This window comes from Lissotriton helveticus, chromosome 7 (genome assembly GCF_964261635.1).
Source record: "Lissotriton helveticus chromosome 7, aLisHel1.1, whole genome shotgun sequence".
Classification (NCBI taxonomy): domain Eukaryota; kingdom Metazoa; phylum Chordata; class Amphibia; order Caudata; family Salamandridae; genus Lissotriton; species Lissotriton helveticus.
In genome coordinates this window covers 671,648,711-671,675,688 of record NC_136068.1, presented here as the reverse complement: position 1 = coordinate 671,675,688, position 26,978 = coordinate 671,648,711, and the positions used below count along the sequence as shown (strand labels likewise).

Below are 26,978 nucleotides of genomic sequence, written 5' to 3'. Positions count from 1 at the left end.
CAGCGTTGTGATTGTATTTGAGCATCCTGGTTCGAAGCTCAACCAGGGAATGGAGGCCTGGGTTTGTTCTCCACGCAAGCTGTAATGCAGCCTGCATGGAGAACAGGGAAGTGCGCATGACTGGTTTGGGAGGCCGGAGAGGGCCGACCAAACAGTCATTGCGCACATACAAGTGGGCAAACCAATCCTGCCCTGCCATGCTGCGACCCCGTTTGCACGCCTGCAAAGCATCAGGAAACATAAAATGAATATAACTCAAAGTTAAATTTTATGTTTCCTTTGCAGTGTACTTCTTAAAAGCAGTGGAGCGATGCTCCTCTGCCAACGCGGAGGAGCCGCCCCTGTTTCTGGCACTCGCTCCGGTTGTGGCACTGTTATTTGTGTTGAGTAATTGCCTTTGGATATTGCATTGAGTTTAAAAAACAGTGCTCAAAACAGGCGACCCAACCGGTTGTTTCCCAAAATATTGTGGTGCGCCCGAGGGGATGTTCGGTTGCCTCTTAAAAGTACATAAGGTAGGGGACACATCAGGACGTCGTTGCTGTTTTTTGTTGCTGGCTCCGGAGTCCGAGCTGGTAATAAAGAAGAGGAAAGACCAAAGAACCACCTACAGAGAGCAGGTAGTCGCATTTCATCTGTCTTGTCCGGCTCGAAAATGTATTTTAAAAGCAGGTGCACTAAATCTGCTCTCGTGCAGGGTAGGTGCAAATATTGTTAGCGCCACAGTTACATTTTGCCGCTCTGTCCTGATAAGTAGGCCATATTTGGTATTTGCGTGGCTAATCTCACAGTCGCCTGATGGTGGCGCTGTAGGTAACTGCCTGGAAGTGCCTTGTTACGAGGCCACTGGATTTCGCCGGTTCCAACCTCGCACTTATTCTGCAGTCTCTGACGAGAAGCTCTAATTTTCTGCTAAAGGGGTTCTAGCTCTGCCTTCTCGTGTTTAATTCACAGGATCCGCTGTAAAATGGAATTATAGAATCGTGTTATTGATTCGAGGCTGGTAACTATGTAGAATCTGAGAGTTATGTCTGCTGTCAAGGAAGGAACTTTTGCTATTTGTGCTAAGGACATCCCTACGCATAAGACCTAAGGGGCAGATTTACAAGCCCTGTATGCCACATTTGCGCCGCCGTTGCGTCACTTTTGTGGCGCAACAGCGGCGCAAAGCCAGTGCCATGCTGCGGGGTATTTACAACGTGACGCATCTGGGAGATGCATCACGCTGTAAAGCCCTGTGTTCCGGTTCAGGGGGCGGGCGTTCCGGCGCAGGAACGCCTCGGAAAAGTGGCTGAGTGAAATCTACAAGATTTCACTCAGTCACTTTTAGGCCATGTTGCGTCAAAACCCTGCGCTTGCTTGAAGCAGGCGTAAGGATTGACGCAGCATGTTAGGCATGGGGGCACCCCGAGCCTTGCGGGAGCTGTGTCGTGCTTGCATCGCATTCCAGCAATGCGCCGCCTTTCTGCGGGGGAAGCGACACGCATCTGCCCATCCGAGTGCCACGGTGCGCCGCAATGTAAATGCAGCACATGTGGTTTGGCGTGTCACAACTGTTCTGGCGCATCCCTGCTGCTTAGCAGAGATGCGCCAGAAGTTGTAACACTGCCCCTGAATCTTTATTGTCTGTGTACTATGGTGGACCGTGCTGGAAAGAGAAACATATTTACTCTGCGATACAATAAACTGGGTCTATGGGGTGGCAGCAGAAAGGGGGTATAGGTACAAGGAGCCGGGAAATAAAGAGTGAAGTCTGAAATAAACTTAAACACTTTTGTTTTAACTGTACTCTAAATTGACAATAAGGACAAATGTGGTGGTGAATCTTTTGTTACTTTTTAATTGACTACAAACAGACAACATTTTAAATATTTTACTGATTAAGTCACCCACTGAAGACCTGTTTGTGTACCCAGCAGTTTTCGGGATATAATAAAGGTAAGATACCGGAGTGTGAGTTGTTAATGCACTTTCTGGAGAAATCTGTGTGTAATCTAGTCACAGGTTTGTCTCGTCATAAAATAGCATGGAGGGTTCATGCCCCTGCTACAAACCATAATATGTCACATGTAGGTCAGAGATTTGTATTTTGATGCAGACAGCTCAGTGGTTTACAGCCATTGCAACAGAGATCCTTGTGTTATCTGCAGGTTACACATTAAACGTTTTGTAATACAGCTCAGTTATGAACCTGCATTGAGGAGTTTCATACAAGCTGCAAGGCAAAAGTGTTTAACATTACTGTTTTTTCTCTATCTTTCGTTATTCTAAAGTAGGTAAAAAAGACTTCTTTGCATAGTAAAAAAGACTATAAAAAGTAAACCTTCTTAGTTTGGATGAATAGCTCATACATACGGGACTTGGAAAAGTGGGGAACCTGCCTTCAAGCCATCGCTTATCTTTTTAAGTAATCTGAGTGTCTTAAGGCAAGCTTCAGAATTTCCATAATGGGTACATTCTCTCAAATATGACAGATATCGTGTCTGCCTTATTACTAACGTATTTTATTGTAATGCACCTTTAATAAGACAGATGGGATATCAGCCACATTTGTGACAGAGTCCCCATCTGCCAAACACTAAGGGCCAGATTTATCAACTTTATACGCAATACAACACAGCAAGGCAACTAGCTGCGCTCCGTTGCATGAAGGAGAGAAAGCAGAAAAGCGCCATATCTACTAAGAATGCAGCACACACAGAAAGTGGACGTTACGAGGAGAAATGATGAAATTGTGTTATGCCAGCCTTGGCTAGGTGAGCCATAATGGCAATAACGCAGGTTTACTAACTTTAAATGTGGGTTTGCATCAAACTCTTTGGGTGGCTGCATGGGAGTGTCTATACTCCATCAATGGAACGCCTCCCTGAGGTAAAGTAATGCAAAGCAGTGCTGTGCATTGTTGTGTTTATAAATTACTAAGACACGCAAAGTCACAAAATTGGGCTTTGTGTGGCTTATTACATACAGCCCTATAGTTTGTGCCTGGGATGTGACCCTTGTAGAAATTGGGTTTCTAGTTGGCAGAGGTAAGCCCCCTGTCCACGCAGAAACTACAATTCGAGTCACGGTAAATCACAACACACCCTAAATTATCCTGTGCTCACCCTCTGGTAGCTTGGCACAGAGCAGTCAGGCGTAATGCAAGAGGCAATGTGTAAAGTACTTGTGCAACACTTCAAATAGTAACACAGTGAAAACACCACAAAAAAGACTCCACACCAAGTTAGAAAAAAATAGAGCTTAATTTTATGAATAAATATAGACCAAAACTACAAAAATCCAACAAATAGAAGTCGAGATAAGAATTTTTAAAGATGAAATGTAAAATATCACTTAAAAGCAATTAGCACTTAAATGGGTTATCTGGTAGCGCTGCACTGGGGCAAAGTCAAAAGTTCAGGCCGACTACAATGGAGCGTGAGCCAGATACAGAACCCACTTGGGCCTGATTAACCAAAGTACCTTGATTCAAGATGTTTTCATCGTCAAGGAAGATGCGAGGTGCAGCCAGAGCAATGTGTCGGTGTCAAGCCACACTGGATGAGATGCGTCGATTTTCTCCTCACAACTGCAGGGATGAGTCGGTACCGGGTGCTAAGCACTGGTTTCACATGCGATGCACAGCTGCTTCAGCAGCACAGCAGTTCTTCTTCCTGGCAAAGTGGTCACAGGTTCAAAAGAGTACTGAAGTCATGGTGTCTAGTACTTATACCCAGGTGTGCCTTTGAAGTGGAGAGACTTCAAAGAAAGCTTTGAGGTGCTCAGAAGTCCTCCTTTTCTGCCCTGGCTCAAGACTCACTGCAGGGGGTATACAACCCTTTGTGTGTGGACAGGACACAGCCTATTCAGGTTTAGGTGTGAGGCTTTGCCGAGCTCCTTCCTCCCATCACCCAGGATGGCCCACCAAGACATAACTAAGCTTCCTTTATGTGGTGCTGTCTATAGCGAATACACACAGCCCAGCTGTTACCCAACACAGACTGAACAGAGACAGGTAGTAGGCACCAAATGGCTAAATTAAGTAAATACCAACTTTCTAAAAGTGGCATTTGCCAAACTGTAATTTAAAATTCAACTTCACCAAAAGTTGTGATTTTAAATTGTGAGACCAATGGCCCCAAATTTCAAAAGTCCATCTCCTCGCAATTGGGAATAACACTTAAAAGATGTAAAAAGGTAATCCCGATGTTCTCCTATGGGGGAGATAGACCTGCAGTAGTAAAAATAGAAATTGGGAGTTATCTACTATCAAGACATATAACACTTAAACAAACCTGTCCTGCCTTTTAAATACATTGCACCCTGCCTTAAGGGTTAGACAGGGCCTGCCTTAAGGGTGAATTATTTGTATAAAAGGGAAGGTTTAGGACAGGCAAAAGGTTTAAACTGCTAGGTTGACATGGCAGTTTAAAACCATACACACAGGCTCTGCAGTGGCAGGCCCGAGACATGGTTAAGGTGCTACGTGAGTGAGTGGTACATTTGGTGCTTCAGGACCGCTAGTAGCTTTTACTTTACAGTCCCTGGGCACATGTAGTGCCTCTTCACTAGGGACTTATAAGTAAATTAAATATGCCAATTGTGGATAAGCCAAGGTTACCATGTTTAAGGCAGAGAGCACATGCACTTTAACACTGGTTAGCAGTGGTAAAGTGTTCAGAATTCTAAAGCCAGCCAAATCGAAGTTAGCAAAAAGTAGGAGAGAGGTAAAGAAGTTTGGGGGTGACCCTTCAGAAAGAGCCATTTTCCAACAGACCCCAATTCAAAATTGTAGTACATCTGGGCCTAAATGAGCCCCTTTGTTTCCTGGTATGAAAGTTTCATACTCCACCTCCCTCCCAGAAATGCTGAGACTGGAACAAATTGAGTATCGATTTCTGTTTAAGTGAGGCATTTATGTTGGTGCTGGGGAAGCTAAAACAAAAGGCAACCCAAACACCCAGCAGGTTGCTGCTCTTAACAAAAAACACAAAGAGTGCGGGTGCCACTAAATGTGTCCAGATGTCGACAAATTGCACTGGTGTGCAGCAGTTTTCCCTGGGGATGCCCTGGATCAAAGATGCTATTTAGTAATAGGTGCTGAATCAGGGATATGGCTATATCGCCCTCATATTTAGCACTAATTTTGTTGTTAAAGTACAACGCTTGTTTGCCTTTCTATTTCCACTGTATGTGGATCTCTCTTGTCTCTCTATTCATCTATGTTTGTCTCTTGTCACTGCTTCGCTGTCTCTGTTGACATGACTGTGATCCTCTGTCTATTTGTTTGTATACGTCTATTCATCTCTGAAATGCGGAATGCCTGGCTGAATGCTCAAACTCTTAAATCCTTTGATTGTGATATTTATCCAAACAACCTGACATTTATCTTCTCATGCTTTTTAACTTTGCTGTCTTTGGCGGCCCTCTATGGCCTCAGGTGAAATGTCTTGAGTCTTGAGTTGGTACGATTGGTGCCAAGTTATAGGGACATGTGGGGCTTGGGCCCAACCAATAATTTACAAGTGCCCAAGCATGGATTCTTGCCCTGACAGCCTTGGCACGGGCTTCCCTCAAATATCTGGCCTTCTCCCCTCCAATTTTCAGAAATTCATTTTTGTTGGCCAAAGGACTGTGCACTTTACCACTGCTAACCAGTGCTAACATGCGTATGTTCACTTCTTAAACATGGCAAAAATGTCTTAGACAAAATTGACACATTTAATTTACTTATAAGTCATAGTAAAGTAGTACTACAAGCACCCACGGCCTGTACATTGAATGCTACTAGTGGGCCTGCATCACTTATTGTGCCACCCACTTCTGTGTTTTAGGCCTGCCATTGCAGCCAGAATGCAGTTTTATAATTAAAATTTGAGTTGCCAAAATAAACCTTTTGCCAGGACTAAGCTTTCCTATTTAATACGTATACATCACCCCTAGGGTATGCCCTAAACAGCCCGTAGGTCTCAGGGTAGTGAATTTAAAAAGTTGGACACATACTTTTACATGCTCTTGTAGTGAAAAACTCTTACATTTGTTTTTCACTACTGCAACGCCTATCTCTGCAATAGGATAACATTAGGTTACCTTATTACATTTAATAAGTGCTAACTTTTAATTGGGAGCAGGTAGACAAGTTATGTCTGTCTCAAATACATTCAAATTTACAACCCTCTTTAATGGTGAAGTTGGATTTTAAGTCACAATTCTCAAAACAAAACGCTTTGAGAAAGTTGGATTTTTTTTCTCTCAATCATACGCCTGAGTCACATGACTGGGTGCAATTGGCAGTTGGCCTTTGTGTATTCCTCCCAAAGAGTGAGACAAAGGGAGACTAGCTGTTGGCAGGATGGGCTATCCTGCCAGGATGGGAGGGGCGGAGCTGTTCTCTGCCCCACTTACAATTCAAAGTGCTGACCTCAGCACATTCCCAAAGAATTTGACACCAGCCTTCTGTCACCCTAGGCCTCTTGGAGCCTGGGCGGAGGGAGGAAGGAAATTCAAAGAACCATATGCAGGAAGTCCTAGATGTTTTACTCATTTCAAAGGCTGGCACCAGCTATAAATATTAGAACCTCAGACCAAATCTTCATTTCACTCGTGGACCTACAATGACCCCCAGAAGGACTGCCTTGTACTTCCGAGGACTGCTATGCTTCTTAAGGCCTGCTTTGTACTTCAGGGATCTTCCCTGCTGCACCCAGAGGTCTGACATGTTGCTTGAAGCCTGCCTTGTACCCTCAGAGGGCTGCCCTTGTGCTTGAGGCTTGCCTTGCTGCTTATTCCCAGAACTACCAGAGTGACTCCAGCGTTCAGTTGCTGACCTCTTTTTCTGAGCTACAGGGACACAACAAGTCCTGGAGGCCTCCCTGCAACTACTCAGCTGACCTGCTAGAACGGTACCTGCCTGGACCTGCAACTAGTCCAGCCCTACTCCTGCTGGCCTCTACTGGAGCGAGGTCCTTATCCTCTAGTACCGTCTCCTCGGGTCCTGGACCCTTGGTTGGCATCAGAGAACACTTCTCTGTAAGGAAAGAGAAACCCTAAAATGTAGGGCTTTTTACGACCGTAAATGGGTCACACCGAGTCTCTGCCATCCAGGAGAAATGTCAGTACAAAGCTCTGGTGAACCCCACTCTTCAGGCTACAGCGACTGCTACCGACAACTTGCATCACGAGATGTGCACTTCGTGCTACAGCAATGACAACCAGTGATGATCGCAAACACAAAGCTCCAGCAATGAGCATGTGCAACTCCTGACCTGCTTTTTGTGCTACATCGTTAACTGTCGCTCTCCCTGTTCGTCGCAGCTTCCTCCACCAAAAACTGGACTCCTCACACCAGACTTTGCGAAAGTAACTTTTTCAGGGGGACTAACCCAGTCCCTGTAACTGGCCCGCACTGCATTGTGGTCAACCTGAATTTGTGACTTTCCCCCATTCTAGCACAACCAGATGAACCCGAGTACTGCTTTGTGCTTTTATGTACTATCTTTACCAAGTTTACATTGAATATCTCTGGTTCTATTGATTGTATTTTTATTGCCCTGTTAGCATTATACTTATTCAAATGTACTCTGTTCTTCTGAATTGGTGTGAGATTTTTCATGCGTTGTGATTTTTTTACTGTTTGTGTGCTTCACATATACTTAACTTAGTGGCTTAAAGTTAAGCCTGACAGCTTTTGAGCTATGCTATCGGAAGGTTAAACTAAATGTATTGACTTTTTTGCCTCAACCTGACAGGGATTGTGGTTATTGCTTGAAAAGGTCTTCAATGCTCTCTATCAAAAACCCAATTTCCTCCATATGGAAAAGGGCAACGGAACATATGCAAGACACACTTGGGAAAAAGATAACCCTTACACCACCACTGGGACTTCTTAACATCTGGGAGGCGAATGATCTCACGGAAGTGGAACAGCAACTAGCTACTCTGGGGTATACCCTAGTAAAAAGAGAAACAGCAATGAAGTGGGGCGTGGCAGACAGACAATTGATGAAGAGTTGGGCAACCAAACTAGATAAATGTATGGTTGCGGAAAAAGAGGTGCTTAAATCTAACCCTGGGCGAAGCACTACGCTACGCTCGCATAGTTTGCAAAGTTTGCGCAACTTCGCACTACGCGAGCTGCACGTAGCACAGTGCGAACACGCATAGCGCAGAGTTCATTTTTTGCTTGTTCGCGGTCCTCAACATCATGTTCGCGACCGCGAGCAAGCAAAATGACATCCCGGCGAGACTCTCAACGCGGGGAGGTCAGGTTTCTCATTGCGAGTGGTTGAGCATGCTCGCGACCGCTCGCGATGAGAAACTACCAGTTCGCGTTGAGAAAGCTGCCGCTCTAGTAAAAATCTACTCGAGCGGCAGAAAACTACAGCTCGCACTGTGCAAGATGCCGTTATCAATGATTGCACAGTGCCGGATGCTTGTTCGCACTGTCCAATCATTGAAAATGCATCTTGCACAGTGCGAACATGCTACTACGCAGCTCGCGTAGTGCTACGTGAAGTTCGCGTAGTGCGAAGTGCACTTCGCGTAGCTTCGCGTAGCGCTACTTCGCGAACTACGCCCACCCTTACTTAAATCTAGAGGATGTCCCAAGAAGTGGACTAAAAAAAGGAGTGGGTGGAATGCACATAGAGGGGACTTATGTATATCCTCAACTGCAGAAATGGAAATGTCAAGGAATAGTAGATATTCTCCTGAGATGATTTTCTGACTGCCTTCACACAGTCATGTATTCTGTGCCTGATGTAATAAGGCTGAATATATGCATACCTGTGTTTGTGATTATGCAAAGTTTGCAACTAATAAAAAAATCTTTAAAAAAAAAGAAAAAAACAACCCAATTTTCTACAGTGAGCATTAGTAGGCTTGGGTGGAGTTTTCAGACTACAACTACGCAGAACTCTGTGAAGTGACTGAAAAACTCTGCTGCACTATTTGGAGTTCCACAAGTAGCAGAGTGCATTAGGTTGCGCTGTTCGCACAAATTTTTAGCACCGGACGTTTGTTCTATGCTGGAAAATCAGCGCAAACTGCACCATGCGTAGCACAAGAGAGCACTGCTTCTTTCTGCTCCTCGAGTAGATGTTCTATTCAAGCAACAGCTTCCTAACCCAAATTAGGGGAAACCTTGTTTCAAAACAAAAGTTTTTACTAAAGAGTGCCTGTAAATGGTAGTAAATGCTCTCACCACTGCGCCGGTGATAATTCCGACCCGGCTGGCTGGATAATTTAATCGCCCTATTAGCAAGCTGTCGCTAACATCAGTTAGCGACACTTTGTACGCGATAGCGAGTGGTTTAGGGCACGCTTCGCATGTCAGCGAAATTTATCGCTAATGACATGCAAAGTGGGCGCACCCAGCCTGTTAGCGACTGAAAGCAGTCGCTAACATCGCTAGCGCCTATTATCAATGCAGGCACAGCGATAAAAAAATGTGCGCTAAGCGCGAATATCGCCAAAAACGAACTCCTGCTCAAACCACTTCTTAACCTGTATATCCAGTGGGAGTTGGATATTCAGGTTAAGACCCTATTGGTGTTAATGCCTGAATATCGCTGGATTTCCAGCGATATTTACACTTTGAGCCGCTATGGCCGGATATTTTATTGCAGCTAAGATAAACGTTGCTAATAGCACATTATCTCTGCGATACAATCCGGCGAAGCGAGGCGATAAAAAAAATATCGCTAAGCTCATTTCGCGATAAATATCGCTAGTTGTTGATAATATGCCCCGCTTCGTGCACCATAGCATGGAGTGCGGAGTGCAGAAAACTCAGCAAACTCCGCAAACGGAGCAGAGTTCATTGCCCAGGACTAACCATGACTGTTCAAATTACTTATTGGTTGAAGAGATGCAAGACTCCCATGTTGCCAGATGCCTACTTTCAGATAGACAAGATGTGAACGAGTGATCAAGGGGGGACTTAGGTCGTTTTTCAGGGTCACATAAGACTGTAATTTTAAGCCATCTCTCATAACTTTTGCACCCAAACATTATAAAATTAAATTAAATGCTGCATTCTTGAAATGCACAAAGAAAGTTGTACCCTTGTATTAAAAAGTCATGTTAAGTCATTCTTAAATGTCGACTCCTCAATACTTGAAAAATATGAACGTGACATACATCAGTAAAAAACATGAATGTTGTTTTCACGTTTCTGCTTCCGATAATAGCCAGTTTAATTTGTATAGTGTTCAAACAGTCAGGAGGCCCCTTAGGGCACCAATACAAACCCCTATATGAGTATGATAGGCCACAGCTTGTGGTTGAAACGTGTCACACAAGCATGTTTGAATAAAAGCACTGCAGCACATTATGTCTGTGCCTCTATTTTTTGCCAGGAGAGACAAAAGGGATTTCTTGTAACATATATATATATATAAGCTCCCATGCTTGAAAGTGGAGTCCGTGCTTGGTAATCACTGAGCACATTGGAACGGAGAAGGCCAAATGACAGGACTTGGTAATAACAGGCGTGGCAGTGCTTTACCCTTCCAGACCCACTTGGGAAATACTGTGGGATACTTGAAGCAATCTCCGCACCCACAAGGGAAATACAGACAGAGGACCACAAAGACCAAGATGCCGTGGGGCATACGCCCACCTGGGCGGAACTTTCTATCAGCTTATAGGGGCCTCTGCAACATGCCGGTATTGTTATTCACCTTCAGCCCGTGAACAAGAGCACAGTGGTGCTCGAAACGCGTCAGGACTTTGATGCAAATGGATTGAGTTTTCAGGCTGCTACGCTGTTTCCTGCCAATAAAGGCGTTCAAAACTTCTCCGTGAGTGGCATTTCCTAATGAGCAACTTCGTGATGTGTATATATATATATATATATATATATATATATATATATATATATATATATATATATATATATATATATATATATATATATGTCCCAAGCTTCTCCCTTTCAAAGAGAATTAGCCACACACCACAACGTTTTCTCATTTATTTTGAAAACGGCACAGCATTGGCAAAGTCCTGACATGTTTCGGTCTCCATTGACCTTTTTCGAAGGAACGCCATTGACATCATGATGCTGAGCAGGAAACCGGCACGTCGATTGAACAAATTATTTATAGGTCTTGGCCCTCTAGTGGACACCCTCGGTGGGTTTGACATGTTGTATGCTGGTACTTGCTGTTTTAGCTGCCCCTTGCTTTTAATCCCTCCAGTGGGTGATGTCTTAAACTTGTTTCTCATGGCTGTTGCAGTTTATAACTTTGTGTCTCCATAGTATGTTTTCAAATAACTGCTGAGATCCATGCCGAAGTTGATCTTCGGCGGCTGCCTGTAACCCTCATCGCTTTCACGAGCTTTCAACATGGTTCATTGCCCCAAAGCACGGCGCTCTTGCTGGTGGTGCGTCGCATTACGGCAGAACCAAGTCGTTGAATATGTCCCAAGTTTCTCCCTTTCAAAGAGAATTAGCCGCACACCACAACGATTTCTCATTTATTTTGATAACGGCACAGCATCAGCAAAGTCCTGACATGTTTCGGTCTCCATTGACCTTTCTCGAAGGAACGCCGTTGACATCATGATGCTGAGCAGGAAACCGGCAAGTCGATTGCACAAATTATTTATAGGTCTTGGCCCTCTAGTGGACACCCTCGGTGGGTTTGACATGTTGCATGCTGGTACTTGCCGTTATAGCTGCCCCTTGCTTTTAATCCCTCCAGTGGGTGATGTCTTAAAATTGTTTCTTATGGCTGTTGCAGTTTATAACGTTGTGTCTCCATAGTATGTTTTCAAAAATCTGCTGAAATCCATGCCGAAGTTCATCTTCGGCGGCTGCCTGTTGCCCTTATCGCTTTCACGAGATTCCAACATGGTTCATTGTCGGGCAAGCACGGCGCTCTTGCTGGTGGTGCGTCGCATTATGGCAGAACCAAGTCGTTGAATATGTCCCAAGCTTCTCCCTTTCAAAGAGAATTAGCCGCACATCACAACGTTTTCTCATTTATTTTGATAACGGCACAGCATCGGCAAAGTCCTGACATGTTTCGGTCTCCATTGACCTTTTTCGAAGGAACACCTTTGACATCATGGTGCTGAGAAAGAAACCGGCAAGTTGATTGCACAAATTATTTATAGGTCTTGGCCCTCTAGTGGACACCCTCGGCGGGTTTGACATGTTGCATGCTGGTACTTGCGGTTTTAGCTGCCGCTTGCTTTTTATCCCTCCAGTGGGTGATGTGTTAAAATTGTTTCTCATGGCTGTTGCAGTTTATAACGTTGTGTCTCCATATTATGTTTTCAAATAACTGCTGAGATCCATGCCGAAGTTGATCTTCGGCAGCTGCCTGTTGCCCTTATCGCTTTCACGAGCTTCCAACATTGTTCATTGTCCGGAAAGCACGGCGCTCTTGCTGGTGGTGCGTCGCATGACGGCAGAACCAAGTCATTGAATACGTCCCAAGCTTCTCTCTTTCAAAGAGAATTAGCCGCACACCACTACGTTTTCTCATTTATTTTGATAACAGCACAGCATCGGCAAAGTCCTGACATGTTTTGGTCTCCATTGACCTTTTTCGAAGGAACGCCGTTGACATCATGATGCTAAGCAGGAAACCGGCAAGTCGATTGCACTAATCATTTATAGGTCTTGGCCCTCTAGTAGACACCCACGGTGGGTTTGACATGCTTCATGCTGGTACTTGCAGTTTTAGGTGCATCTTGCTTTTAATCCCTCCAGTGGGTGATGTCTTAAAATTGTTTCTCATGGCTTTTTCAGTTTATAACGTTGTGTCTCCATAGTATGTTTTCAAATAACTGCTGAGATCCATGCCGAAGTTGATCTTCGGCGGCTGCCTGTTGCCCTTATCGGTTTCACGAGCTTCCAACATGGTTCATTGTCGGGCAAGCACGGCGCTCTTGCTGGTGGTGCGTTGCATTATGGCAGAACCAAGTCGTTGAATATGTCCCAAGCTTCTCCCTTTCAAAGAGAATTAGCCGCACACCACAACGTTTTCTCATTTATTTTGATAACGGCACAGTAAAATAAGAGGGACTGTCACAACCTTATTGCACCCTTATTTACAGTCATGGGTAGGTGTGCTTGTGAATATATGACTCACAGTGCATATATATATATATATATTCACTGAAAAAACCATAGCTTTCAGCCACGTTATAGTTAGGAATTAGCATTTAAAAAACCTTAGAAATTCACTGAAAAAAACCATAGGTTTCACCCATGTTATAGTTAGCTGGACATTTCTCTCAAACAAAACCATTCAAATTCCCCCGTTTTAGTTAGTTCAGCTAACTATAACTCGCACGCCCGCAATGCACTGCTGATGACGTCACATATCACATCACTCATCACATGGTCAGTGACATCACTGATGACATCACTGATGACATCTCAAATGACATCACTGATGACATCATCCACTGAATGTGTGTCTTTCTGAAAAATAAATTTTTTTATATATGTAAATCTAAAGGTCGATGAAAGAATAAATGGATAAATAAGTGTCTAAATGGATTTTTTTTGTAAATTTCATTGTCTAACTGACTTATTAAGTGTATCTTAGTGAATATATGTATTTGCGAGTAATGTTTAAATATGTAAATATCTTTATCAGTGTCTCACTTTTTGTATAAGTGGCTGCATGGGTTAGTGAGTAGCTACACGAGTGTCTATATGGGTTATTCGTTGGTTTTTTGAGTATCAGAATGAGTGTCTGTATGGTTTGATAGCGGATATTACTTAGGGCACAGATGCATGAATGACTGACTCACTGTTTGTATGTGTTTTGAAGACAGCATGTGTGCAGGGCTGTACGGGTGGATGAATGTGTGTATGGGTGTGCTAGTGAGTGAATGACTGCCTCAATAGTGTCTTTATGAGTAAGTACATATGTTTTAAACTAGTATATGTGAGTATTGATGTATATAAGTAAGGATATAAGACAGTGACAGATTGAAAAAGTCCCTGTATAAATAAGTATGTGTTTCTATAACTGATTGTTTAAGAGAGTAAGTATGTGTATGTTTCTGTAAAAGTAAGTGTAGTGGTGTGTGTATAGCTGTATATGCAAACAAATGGATGTTTGATAGTTTATTTGCATGTGTGAGCATGTGTGTCAGTAAATGTATGGATGAGTATTGGTGTGTAACAGGATGTATAGGTGTATGAGTACATATGATGAGTGAGTACATGTTTAAGTGACTATATAGAACTGTTGGTGGATGAGTGGATGTGTATGTAGATGTTGGAATTACTGAATAGGTTGTTGTAACTGGTATTGGTATCTCCATTTTTATGAAAATGTTAGTATCTATTTTTGAATGTGTGTATCAAAGGTTATATTAGGGTGAGAGGTGCTCTGCCACTCTTTCACAAGGATGATGTCACCAGTGATGTCATCAGTGATGTCATTTGAGATGTCATCAGTGATGTCACTGACCATGTGATGAGTGATGTAATATGTGACGTCATCAGCAGTGCATTGCGGGCGGGCGGGCGAGTTATAGTTAGCTGAACTAACTATAATGGGGGAATTTCAATGGTTTTGTATGAGAGAAATGTCCAGCTAACTATAACATGGGTGAAACCTATGGTTTTTCCAGTGAATTTCTAAGGTTTTTTAAATGCTAATTCCTAACTATAACGTGGCTGAAACCTATGGTGTTTTCAGTGAATTTCTAAGTTTTTTTAAATGCTAATTCCTAACTATAACGTGCCTGACACCTATGGTTTTTTCAGTGAATATATATATGCACTGGAAAACTAAACACCCACTTTCTTTACAAAGAAATGGAAAGTTTGCATCTCTGCAACCTCTCTAATTTTTCACCTTAGTCATGTTCCACTCAATCAGCACAACAACCACAAATACACACACCTACTTGCTACCATTCTTGTTATGTTATGTTATGTTACTCTCTCTTTTATAGCGCACGAATCACCTGGGGGCATCTCGGGGCTTAACTCTAGGACAACCCAAAGAGCAGGCAGCACAGAAGGTAGAAGAGAGAATTAGAACAGTAGAGCCTTTAGATGTTTCCTGAACATCAGGTAGGAGGGGGTTTCTCGCAGGGACAACGGCAGACTATTCCAGTATTTAGGCGCAAGGCATGAAAATGCCATGCCCCCAAATCTGCGGAGTCTGGTACGTGGGACTACCAATAACTGTTGGGAACTCGATCTCAAAGAGCGTGAGGGGACATATCTTCCCAGTTTCTTCTGAAGGTACTCTGGGCCTTGCACCTGCAGCGCACAGTAGGTGAGGCAGCAGATCTTAAAAAAAGACCTCTGTTTTATAGGGAGCCAGTGAAGTCTTCTCAATAGAGGTTGCGAAGGGGTGCCAGATGGCAAGTTCATGACCAGCCTTGCTGCCGTATTTTGAATGATCTGTAACTTCTTCAGGGATGTGGTTCCCACTTCAGCCAGCAGGGCGTTCCCGTAGTCGATGCGGCTCATGACCAGGGCTTGCGTGACTGTTCTACGGTGTTCTAGGGGAATGAAAGGGAGGATCTTTCTAAGTAGTCTGAGCCTATAATAGCATGCGCCAGACACTGCGGTCACATGGTCCTGCATGGTTAAAGACTGATTTAGTCTAATGCCCAGGTTGTTGACACAAGATTTAGGCATGGGGGGCGAGCCCAATTGTGCCGGCCACAATTCACTATTCCAGATTTCTGAGGCTTTTCCTAGGAGCATCCATCTTGCTCGGGTTCAACTGGAGACAGTTATTGGTCATCCAGTTTGATATCACCGATAACCCCGTAGCAAAGCGAAGTCTGTCCGCCTCAGCATGTTGTCCGATGTTAAATAGTAACTGGGTGTCATCGGCGTACGATATTATTTTGAACCCCAGGGCCTCCCCCGCCCTGGCCAGAGGGGCCATAAAGATATTAAAAAGGGTGGGGCTAAGGCAGGAGCCCTGGGGGACCCCCTTGTCCAACGATGTTCTCTCAGATTGATAAGGGCCCATTTGGACTGATTGTGAACGGTCTACCAGGAAATTTCGTAGCCATTTAAGGGCAAGGCCCTTGATACCACAGGAGCTTAACCTCTCCGCAAGCCTATGGTGGGAGATGGTATCAAAGGCCGCGGAGAGGTCCAACAGTATCAAAATATGGTGCCGCTCGAGCCGCCACTGTGACCCTGCCTTGTTTCCTGGTCCGTATTCTGGTGAAAGTGCCCTGCTGCCCTTACTTGGTGTTGCCAGTGACTCTTGCGGTGATTAGACGACCGCCGCTGGAATCGTGAGTCCGGGACTGCAAGGCCCACAGGTCTTTGCGCATACCACACCTCGCGCACCTGCAGCCTCTTCCCGGACTCCTCCTTTGCTATATACTCATCCCGCGCTTACCGTGACCGCGGGACGCGCGCGGTACCAAGCCCGGGCAAAGGGCGGGCCGTTGTGTGGCCGTTAGGTGGCTGTAGGAGGCTGGACTGGGGTCATTCTCTTTCATCTCTTCCATTCTTTAGGATGCTGCATGTCTTGTTGTTGTTAGACAGCCGCCTACGTAAAGTATTTAACTGTTGTCCTCATTGACTGCATATTGACGCCTTCGCTGCTGGACTCCTACTTCTATGTGGCATATGTGACTAGTTTTTATTTTTTGCTCTAGCTTATACTTATTTCTGTCTGTCCCGCGCTGTGGTGATGTTAACTGTGGACCTACATTGCTATTAGCACATAACTCTTTTGTGGGTCCCGGCCATCTGTGAGAATTTTAGTCTTCTAGGTCTCCTTTAAGGCATTACAAACTTTGGCTTTTAGAGGGTTTCTCCCTTTAGCTACCGCCATGGACTCACCCATGTTGAGCATTGCGGGGGGAAACAACAGTAAAGGCACCCTAGACAACTATTTTATAAAACCCACCACTGAGACAGATAGGGAAAATGCACTGGCCGAACGAAGGGTAGAGCGACGTCGCTCCATTGAAGGTATTAAAGCCAGACTTTCCTCATCCACACTTCCCCAGACCTTAACCCCTGGTATAGGTGTGGCCCCAGTAAGTGAGGATCCTCTTGCCACCCAGGGTATTCCTGTACTATTTCGAGACACCTCCCCCTCACCCCATATAATAGCTGATTCAAACTGTACAGCCATTGATATCACATTAACTCCATGCAGCACCAGTGCTGGGTTAGAAGCTTCATCTGCTACCCCACGAGCTGCAAAAATGACTGCTAGAAACCAATCCAGAAAATTGGAGGTGCCCAAAGTACATGGTCAGCCCCCCTATAAAATACGGAGGTGGGGGGGTGTACAACAAAAAGGTAGGATTAGCCATTCTGACTTTGGCAAGGGTAAAGGGGCTATTTCAGCTTCTACTCCCAAACCAAAGGACATTTCAACACCTGAAGAAATCTTAATGGCCCCTCAAGAAATACCATCACCTATTATGACGTCTGCTCCGCCAACTGGCTTAGAATCTTTAAGTGGCAGTTCATTGGACTCACAGTCACCCGTCCCCTCTTTTGATATCCTTGAGCACCTATTTAGGACATATACACTTCCAATCCTAGAAAGATTAACGGGGATAGAGCAACGATTGGGGAAATTGGAAATGGCTTTTTCCAACAAAGTGGGCCAACAAAAAGACCCTGTTAAACTAATTCCAACCCCTGCCGTTGCAGTTACATCTTCCGTCCCCACATCCTACAAGGACTTAAATGTACCCAGTAAAACAGCGAGTCGAAATCTACAAGGGGTTAAATCTTCCAAACTTGCTCCCCCACCTGCCACGCATACTTCTGGCGCTATCCCGAAGGGGAGAAAAAGCCCGGCTACAAAAAGCACGAGGGAGGTAAGAGGGAGGAAGTCCCCTAACAGAGCTGAACACCGCAGGGGCCACCAGGTTGAACTTCCCCCGGAAGCGGTTCCCTACGTGATGCTGCTCACGGGTGTCCCTACACTTGAGGCTGATAAGAGAGAAGGTCCCCTACAGCTCAAAAACAAAACCATGCACTGGCTTACCCAGAATAGACCGCTCCCTGGTAACATCAACGGGGAGATTGTGCATGTACGTCGACTCCCCTGGTTGGGGAGCCGAGAAAAAGACATCAAGGGCGATCTCATTGTGGTAAACTTTAGAGATCCTGAAATGGTCAGGTACATTCTCAATTGGATACCAGGGAACATAGGTAAAACAATCGTTCCCTGTGACCTTACATATTTTTATCCAAAAGACCTAGTGTCTCCTATGTCATGTCCTTGGCCACTCCCTGCCCTACTCAATAACCCATGCACCAAATTTAATAATCAGTTTTTCTCGTCGTTGCCCAATCCTATGGCCCCAAAGAATGTATTTGGGTGGGATAACGTTCCTTATAGGGGCTATGGTAGTAATTTTGGGAGGGTGAATCACACGTTAGAAACAAGGGGGATGGAACATCTGCTACCCTTTACTCCTTTAGAAGGTACCAATAAATTTGAAGCCCTTTCAGGCCTCGAAGATTGCGAATGACGGTTGGGTATCCCCATTAATTCATCGCTACCACCGAGGGATAATAGCAGCATTAAAGTGAACCCCACTCACTGCAAAAAGATTCAACTAACCTCTAGTGCATACGAAGGGCAGGGGACTGTGGGAGGCATTGCTGCCAGTTCCACACGGGAAAAAGAAACGTCCCAACCTGACAACCCAACCCCCCACAGTGCGAGGGTCCAAGAAATTACTTTACCTGACAGTGCACATGTCCGTGCACTGTCACCCATCGACCAGCCTGACCCGATTCCAACATCTTTTGTCTCACTTAATCAGGGATCAACACAACTACAAGGGTCCCCAGTCCTGCAAGTGGTCATTGATCATGTTAAAACTGGGGCATTGGGCTCCAAATCCAAATCCCTACCTGAAATTTTGAAGGTTCTGTCCTGGAATGTTGCGGGCATCGCCAATAAAATACATACTGATGACTGGGACTTCCTAGTAGCCAATAGTGATGTTTGTCTCTTTCAAGAGACTTGGGCTAGGGAACCCCTGTCCAGAATGGGATATGCAATCTTTGAAATTAAGGCCAGCTGGAGTGGTAAGGGGAGGCCCTCGGGTGGCTTGGCGGTGTGGGTAGCTAGTCACATTGGATGCACTGCGGAGAATGTAGTTACGTTCTCCCAGGACATACAGTGTGTTCTACTCAAGTGGCCTAATGCCCCTAAGTTAGCAATTATAAATGTGTACTCTCGTCCAGTTGGTCCAACCATGGAGTCACCCACACTTGATGATCTCTCGTCCTTTTTGGGCCAGCTACCCAAAGACTGCAAGATTGTGATGGGGGGTGATTTTAATTGTCATACCTCTGAAAGGGTTGAGGGAAGGCGCACTCACTGCAGAAGATGACTTTTGGGGTGTTCCGGTGTGTCAGTCTCCCCACCCCAAATCTTGGTCTCCCCTTGCGGTGCAAATTATGTCTTTGACACTTAATTTTGCGCTAAGGGCTTGCAATGGTCGAACAACTTCAGACACCCCTTCACAATGTACCTTTAATAGGAAGGGCCGGGAATCGCGGCTGGACTACATTCTTGTAGATATTAGCCAGTGGTCCAAGGTCAAGGATTTTAAAGTAGTTACATGAACGGACAGCGACCATAATGCACTTTTACTAGACTTGGTGCATCCTGCAGTCGCAGTCGGACCGGAACCCGCTGTGACCGGGGAGGACCTATGTAATCTGGTTCTCACCTCTAATAGGCGCAGGGTAAAGTGGGTGAAACTGGCAAATTCACAAGAAAGTACCAGGAAATTGTATCAGCTAGCACTCCCCATGCTAGAGGACCTGGACAATCTAATTAACCAACCTAGACCTAAAGGCTTTAATAAGAGTTTAGCCCTAATCCATGAAGAGTTAGTGGGTGCTCTGGGTGAGGTCCTCTACCCGGTGGTAGTGCAGTGTAAACAAAAGACACAAACCTCTAACTGGTATAACTCAGCCTGTAAAAAGGCCAAGACTGAGTTAATAACAGCAATAAAAGCAGGTACAGATAGGCGCAAGGTTGCCGAGTTCAGGCGGGAATATAAGGATACAATGGCTCGGGCAAGGTCAGAGTGGGACTGGGACAGATGGCAGGATCTCTCTCTCGCCCTAGAATCGAGGGACTCCAGGAGATTCTGGTCCTTGGTTAACATTGGCACAGGTCAACCAAAAACTGCATTAGAGCCTAACATTGCAGCTTCTGTGTGGGAAGCCCACTTTGGTAAACTTTATGAAGATATCTTCGAAGGCACCAACGATGTGGCTGCAGCCGTTCTATCCCAATCTGGCGACTGATTGGAATTTAGTCTTGGGGCGGTGGTCAGTGCAATAGAGAGACTGGCGTTGGATAAAGCTCCGGGACTCGATAGATTGCCTGGCGACCTCTTTAGGTCTCATCCTGAGATTTGGGCCCCGTACTTCCATATTCTCTTCAATTCAATCGCAGGAGGCATGGAGATCCCCTGTACTTGGCTGGGGGCGGAGATAGTACCCATCTTCAAGAAGGGTTGCCCTCTTCTCCCAGCCAACTACAGGCCGATCAGTCTTATAGATGTGCCCCAAAAACTCTTCTCCCGCCTTATACTGGACCATCTCCTGGACTGGATGGAGGATAAAGATATCCTAAGCCCCCTCCAGGCTGGCTTCAGGAAAAACACGTCCACCATGGACCAGATCTTCTGCCTCGTACTCCTCTACTGGAAAACTGTGAGGATCGAGGGTGGGAGGTTGTATATGGTGTTCGTGGACCTGAGGTCAGCATTCGACCTGGTCCCTCGAAAGAAACTCTGGGAGGTTTTAAATGAGATGGGGGTCCCTATACACCTCCTACAGGCCATAATCCGGCTCCACTATGGTAATTTTGCTCAGGTCAGGTATGGGAGGGGTGGAGCATTGTCAAAAAGGTTCCCAGTTCTTAGGGGGGTAAGGCAGGGTTGTGTTTTGGCGCCAACCCTGTTTTGCCTTTATGTTAATAATATTATATCCCATCTTGGTAATGTAAGGGGCAATGATGCTCTAGTTTTGGCAGGCAGGAGGGTGCCGGCCATCATGTTTGCTGACGATACCCTCCTGCTTTCCAAATCTCCGATGGGGATACAGCGAATCCTGGATGGATTTGGTCTTTTCTGTAGACAATATGGTCTAGAGATCAATACAGGGAAGACCAAATTCATGATATTCAACCCCTCACACAAGACAAGACCAAATCCCTTACTGAGCTCTGTAAGTCTGGAGAGGGTAAAAACATTCCAGTAATTGGGGGTAACCCTGCATGAGAATTTATCCTGGGAACCACAAATAGCAAGATCTCGGATAAGGCTGTCTCAACTGTCTGGGGCAATTCTGAAGGTCACGAATACTTCTACTTTTAAACCCATTGCCCCAGCAGTTGAAATGTATAAAGTACAAGCTAAAGCTGCTGCATCATATGGCAGTGAGCTATGGGGGTATAAGGCAGGGACAGCGTTGGCGAGTGTAGAAAACAATTTTTTGAGACGCCTGCTGGCCCTTCCCCGTGGCTCGCCCCTGCTTCCTTTAAGACTAGATGTGGGTCTTCCCCCTATAGGTGAGGATCTGGAATCAAAGCCACTAAGATTCTGGCACAGGCTTTGGACCACCACTGAGCTTGTACACTACAGGCAAGATCTTGCCTGTGTAATGAACCTGAACCAATGCGACAGAATCCCGTGGTTGGCTTTTGTAAAGAAAGAACTGTACCGGTTGAGTCTCCATGAGCTCTGGGAGGCCCCTGAGATAGGCTGCCAAAAAATCTCCCGGAAAAGACTTGTGGAGATTCATAAGGAGAGAAGTCTTGCTTCCCTTGTGCTTGCACCCCACAATGGGATTTTAACCGAACGATTCTTGCTCTCCAAAAATTCTTACTACTTTGAAAATGTTATGGATATCTTCTTCCCGATACTGGCAAGAAAACTATTCATCCAATGGAGGCTTGGTACTTTGCCCATTAAATCTTTAACATTCAAATGGGCCAAGGGGGAAGACACAACATGCCCTGGCTGTAGCAACCATGTTGAGGAGGAAATTCATGTCTTGTTCTTCTGCCCAGCCTACAAAAGACCCAGGAAACACTGGCTAGTGCCTCTATGTAGGAACTTGGGCGTAAGGAGCTTTGTGATCTCACACAGAATACTGAAAACAAATACTTCCCCTCATATAGTATTTGCAGTTGCCAAATTTCTAATGGCCATGTGGCACATCAGGAGGAAGTTATTAAAAGCCTGACTACCAAACGATGGAACTTTTACATAATTGTATGCCTATGAATTTCTTGGCTACCAACTGGGATTGATTTTCGTTTTTATTTATTCCTTCAAAGTATGTTTTAACACAATGTTTTAACCTAATACGTATTTTCTGTAATGAATGTTTTATATGTATCTTTTATGGCCTAAATGGCCGAAATAAAGAATTTTTGGATTGGATTGGATTGGAGTATCAAAATAGCTGAACCTCCTGCATCCACTGTTGTTCGGAGGGAATCAGTTACCGCTAGGAGGGCCGTTTCAGTGCTGAAACCCCGCCAGAAACCGGACTGAGAGGAGTCCAGGATGTTATTGGCCTCTAAATAACTATTTAATTGCCTATTAATCAGGCTTTCTAATATTTTACCAAGAATTGAGAGCAAGGATATCGGGCGATAATTGCTCAACTCTTTCGGGTCAGCCGTGGATTTTTTTAGAATAGGGCGAACGTAAGCCTCCTTCCAGGATACTGGGATTACTCCTTCCCTAATAGAGAGATTAAACATCCCTTGGACTGTGGGGGCCAGGCTATGAGATAAAAGTGACATGATTTTGGGTGGGCAGAGGTCTGCCAGTGAGCCTGATTTAGCAGAGGCCAAAGCCATCTGTGTCTCTGCAAGGGTGACTGGCTCAAAACCGTCTAAGGAGCAGTCAGATCTATTAACATCATCTTCTGGGTGACTGTCACCAGTTGCGGTCTCCAGCTTAACAGTGGAGAAATTCGCATAGATTTTATCAATTTTTTCAGAGAAAAACTCTGCTAAGGAATTACAGAGGTCCATTGTCTCAATAACAGGTTGTTTGCACACCGTCGGTTCCACAAAGTCCTTCACAATATCGAAAAGGGCCTTGGCTGACTTCTTAGAATCCTCAATTTGGTTGGCAATGAACACACGGCGTGCAACCTTCAAGTTCCGGTGGTAGGCCGCCAGAGCTGTTTTATAAAGGTGTTTTGATTTCACCGTTTTGTTATGTAGCCACGCTCGTTCCAATTTTTTACATGTGGCCTTTTCCTGGCTCAGTTCTGGGGTATACCATTTAGCTGAGACCCGGCTGGGAGTGGGCCTGAGATTGTATTTCCTAGGTATGATAGCATCAAATGCTTTTTCCAACCCTGCATTAAATCCCGTCAACATGTTATCTGCCCCCTGGGCTTCTAACTATGACGGTGGCCGGTAGGCTTCCTCGAAAGCCTGTGGGGTAAGTTTATTGCACGGTCTATATGCGGTAGGACACCGACCAACAGCCTGATCCCTTTGAGGCCACGTAGGCAGCAAGTATGTAAACTTGATCATCGCGTGATCTGTCCATACAAGAGGCAGTGGAGTATCAAATTTAAACGCCTCTACATTGGAAAAGACTAGGTCAAGAGTGTGACCACTAAACATGGGCGTAAAATCCGTTCCGCTCGCGGAATTTGCCGATTTTCGGCAAATTCGCAATCCTCGAACTGTAGCGAATTTGCCGAAAATCCGTAAATTCGCACGCGGCGGATTTTTTTTCTTGGTGATACAATTTTGCGGCGAGCGGCGTTCACTTACCGTCATTCAGCATTTGCCGAGTTGTTTTTCTCGATATTTTGCTAGTGCTGCGCCATTTTGGATCTTGCTGCGGGATCCCGCTGGAGTTTGTCGACCGCGATTACGTCATCGCGCCTTGCCACCTTGCACAGCACGCATCGCGGGAGTTCGCAATTGCGAACGCGTAGGTGCGGCGGGCAGCAACAATCTCGCACTCGCAAAATACATATTTTGCAATTTCGCACAAAAAATCCACCAGCAAACAGCATAAACCTTCAGAAAATGATGATTTTTATCAGAATCACTCCTCAGGTTGACATTTGCCTGCACTTTTTTTAGCAAGGAGTCCATTTTGGAAGGAAGTGCCCCACAGTCTCCAACTTCCTGTTCCTGTACAGCAGGCTCCTCCCAGTGCTTTCTTCATGTGCTGGTCACTTTCATTTGGACCTTGACCTGGAAGGATTACTCTTTGTGGATGCTGCTGTATATTTGGATTTAAGGCCTTTTTGACTTTCTTTGGATCACTTTTGGATTAGAAATCAACTTTCACAAGTAAGTTTGTTTGGGGCATTACAGTTGCTGCAACTACAATTTTGGAACTTTTTCAGAACATTAAATAAAATATATTGTGGGTAGCCACAGTATCCAGTAGGACCAGGGTTAGTTATGGGTGCATGATATAACTGTTCTGTTGAATTTAAACATCATTGAGGCCATGGATGGGCTGGGATTGTGCTGAATTTTGTGTTTTTTGTCGATTTTTTTGGGGCTGCTGTTGTGACCTTTTGCCCAGGGGTAGTGAGTGGTGCATGGACTGAGTCTGCCTGTGGGGTCTCTTTAATGTAAACATCCTGGATGGCATTGGGAATGTGGTGATTTTTGTGTGTTTTTCGGTTTTTTTTGGGTGTTCTGTTGATGTGGACTGGCCATGTGGGTGGTGGTGGCCATTTTGAGTGCTTGTACAGGCAGGCCCTCCACATGTGCTTGGGGTGCAAGGGGCCATTTTGAAGACAGGCAGTGTCTGAGGCCTGCACCCATTTTGCCTAGCTTTCATCCATTATGCCCAGGGGTAGTGAGTGGTGCATGGGCCTAGTCTTTCTGTGGGGTGTCTTCTTGAATTTAAACATCATTGAGGCCATGGGTGGGCTGGGATTGTGCTGAATTTTGTGGTTTTTGTCGATTTTTTGGGGCTGCTGGTGGGGCCTTTTGCCCAGGGGTAGTGAGTGGTGCATGGACTGAGTCTGCCTGTGGGCTCTCACTCTCTTTAATGTAAACATCCTGGATGGCATTGGATTGTGGTGATTTTTGTGTGTTTTTCATTTTTTTTGGGGTGTACTGTTGATGTGGACTGGCCATGTGGGTGGTGGTGGCCATCTTGATGCTGGTACAGGCAACATGTGCTTGGGGTGCACCCATTTTGCATAACTTTCATCCATTATGCCCAGGGGTAGTGAGTGGTGAATGGGCCTAGTCTTTCTGTGGGGTGTCTTCTTGAATTTAAACATCATTGAGGGCATGGGTGGGCTGGGATTGTGCTGAATTTTGTGGTTTTTGTCGATTTTTTGGGTTGTATAACTGATGTTCCTCTGTCTTCCATTGCTTTTAGGTGCACAAGAGAACCACCAGTGCCAGGAAGAAGTCCTGCTGCGGTGTGTGCAGCACAAGGTCACGTGTGGCCACAGACAACTCTGCAACTTGTGCAACTGCGGCCTGCTGTTCTGAGTGACATCTGAAGAAGATGGCCCCAAAAAAAGTTCCCCGTAGCTCCTCTAGCAAGAAAGATGCCAGAAAGGAGCAGAAGAAGCAAGTTACCAAGCAAACTGGTGTGCCGCCCGCCACATTTTTGGGGAATAAAAAAAAAAGTACCCCTGCAGCAGCGGGATCTGCTGGGGACCAAGCTGGGAGCAGCACCCCCGCTCCATTGGGCTCAGTGCCACCACCCCCACACCAACTTAAGTCCAAGCCCTTGAGTGCTGCAGAGGCAGCCAGTCTACTTGTTCAATCACCATCGACCAGTGATGTTGGCTCATCGCAAGAAAGTAGCAGCAATGTCCCTCAATCAACACAGGTTGTTGTAACTCATCTGACGAGTGTTGAACAACCACAGCCACAACAAAAACCACATGTGCAAGTACAAGCCCAAGTACATGTGGAAGGAGAGGCGGCGCAAGGAGAGGAGCAAGCAGAGGTGCATGGAGCGGCACAAGTGCCCACAATAGTTGTTCCTCCCGAAGTAGGGGCACATCTGGAAGTCGACAATCAAGCCGAGGTATCATTCGAGGAAGCCACTGCTCCTGATGATCATTCATTGTCTTCCACGTCCCGAGCAAGGAAAAGATCAAGTGTGGTGGTGTCTACATCTTCTTCAAGCCCACCTCCTTCTGATGATATGGATCTTACTTGGGAACCAGCACCACTGCCGTCTGAGAGTGAGGCTGAGGCACACCATGATCTGACAAAGGTAGCTAAGCGTAAAAGGAAGGTCGTCGAAACTCTCAGAGTTTTGGAGTGTGATGACGCTCAACAAGAAGTGGCGTATACTCCTGCTGCTGAAGACTCTCACGATGACGACGCAGTCATCACTAACGTCACTGAAGCCCCAGCGGGCATGCAGCAAACAGACATTTTGATCCTAGCCCGACAAGCTGCTGAGCGTGATGATGAAGTCGACGAGAAGGCAATTGGAACACCACAATCATTGACGTTAACTAGTACACCACCACCTACAGCTTCCATATTTCTTCCTCGCCAGAAGGGACCTCCATCCACCTCGACCTCAATTAGTGGTGGGCAAAGTGCACAACGTAGTAAAGTTCAGCAATACGCATCCTACACTTCAACTGGCATTAGCAGCATGACCACCACCAGTATCGCCTCCTCTGGCCCCCCCAGACATTTCAAGTCCGCAGTTTGGGACTTCTTTAGTATTTGCACAAAAAAGGAAAACCGAGCCATTTGTAGCATTTGTAAGCTTGCAGTTAGTCGTGGTAAGCTTGGTACCAACTATGGGACTGGAGGCCAGAGAGGTCATCTTGAGAGACAGCACACTGTCCAATGGTTTGCGCACCTAGAGGAGATCAAGAAAGCCCGAATTGCAAGTCGAGAAAACGTTGATGTTTCATCTGATGATGACGAGGAGGAAGAAGCGTCACACGCTTCACTTACACCCAGTACCCCTGTCAGCACACCCCCTGTGAGCCACACTAAGAGTGTGGGACAGAGTGAGACACCAATGCGAAAAAGTTC

General features: G+C 45.5%; 1 protein-coding gene across 1 annotated transcript in view; it reads left to right on the top strand.

The window, feature by feature from the left end:
- Positions 1 to 570: 570 nt before the first annotated feature.
- LOC144766959 (sulfate transporter-like) overlaps positions 571 to 26,978 on the top strand; it is a 117,728-nt gene continuing 91,320 nt past the window's right edge. Inside the window, exon 1 of the mRNA XM_078650641.1 lies at positions 571 to 620. The gene's annotated coding sequence lies outside the window, so the exon portion shown is untranslated. The remainder of the gene's footprint in view (positions 621 to 26,978) is intronic.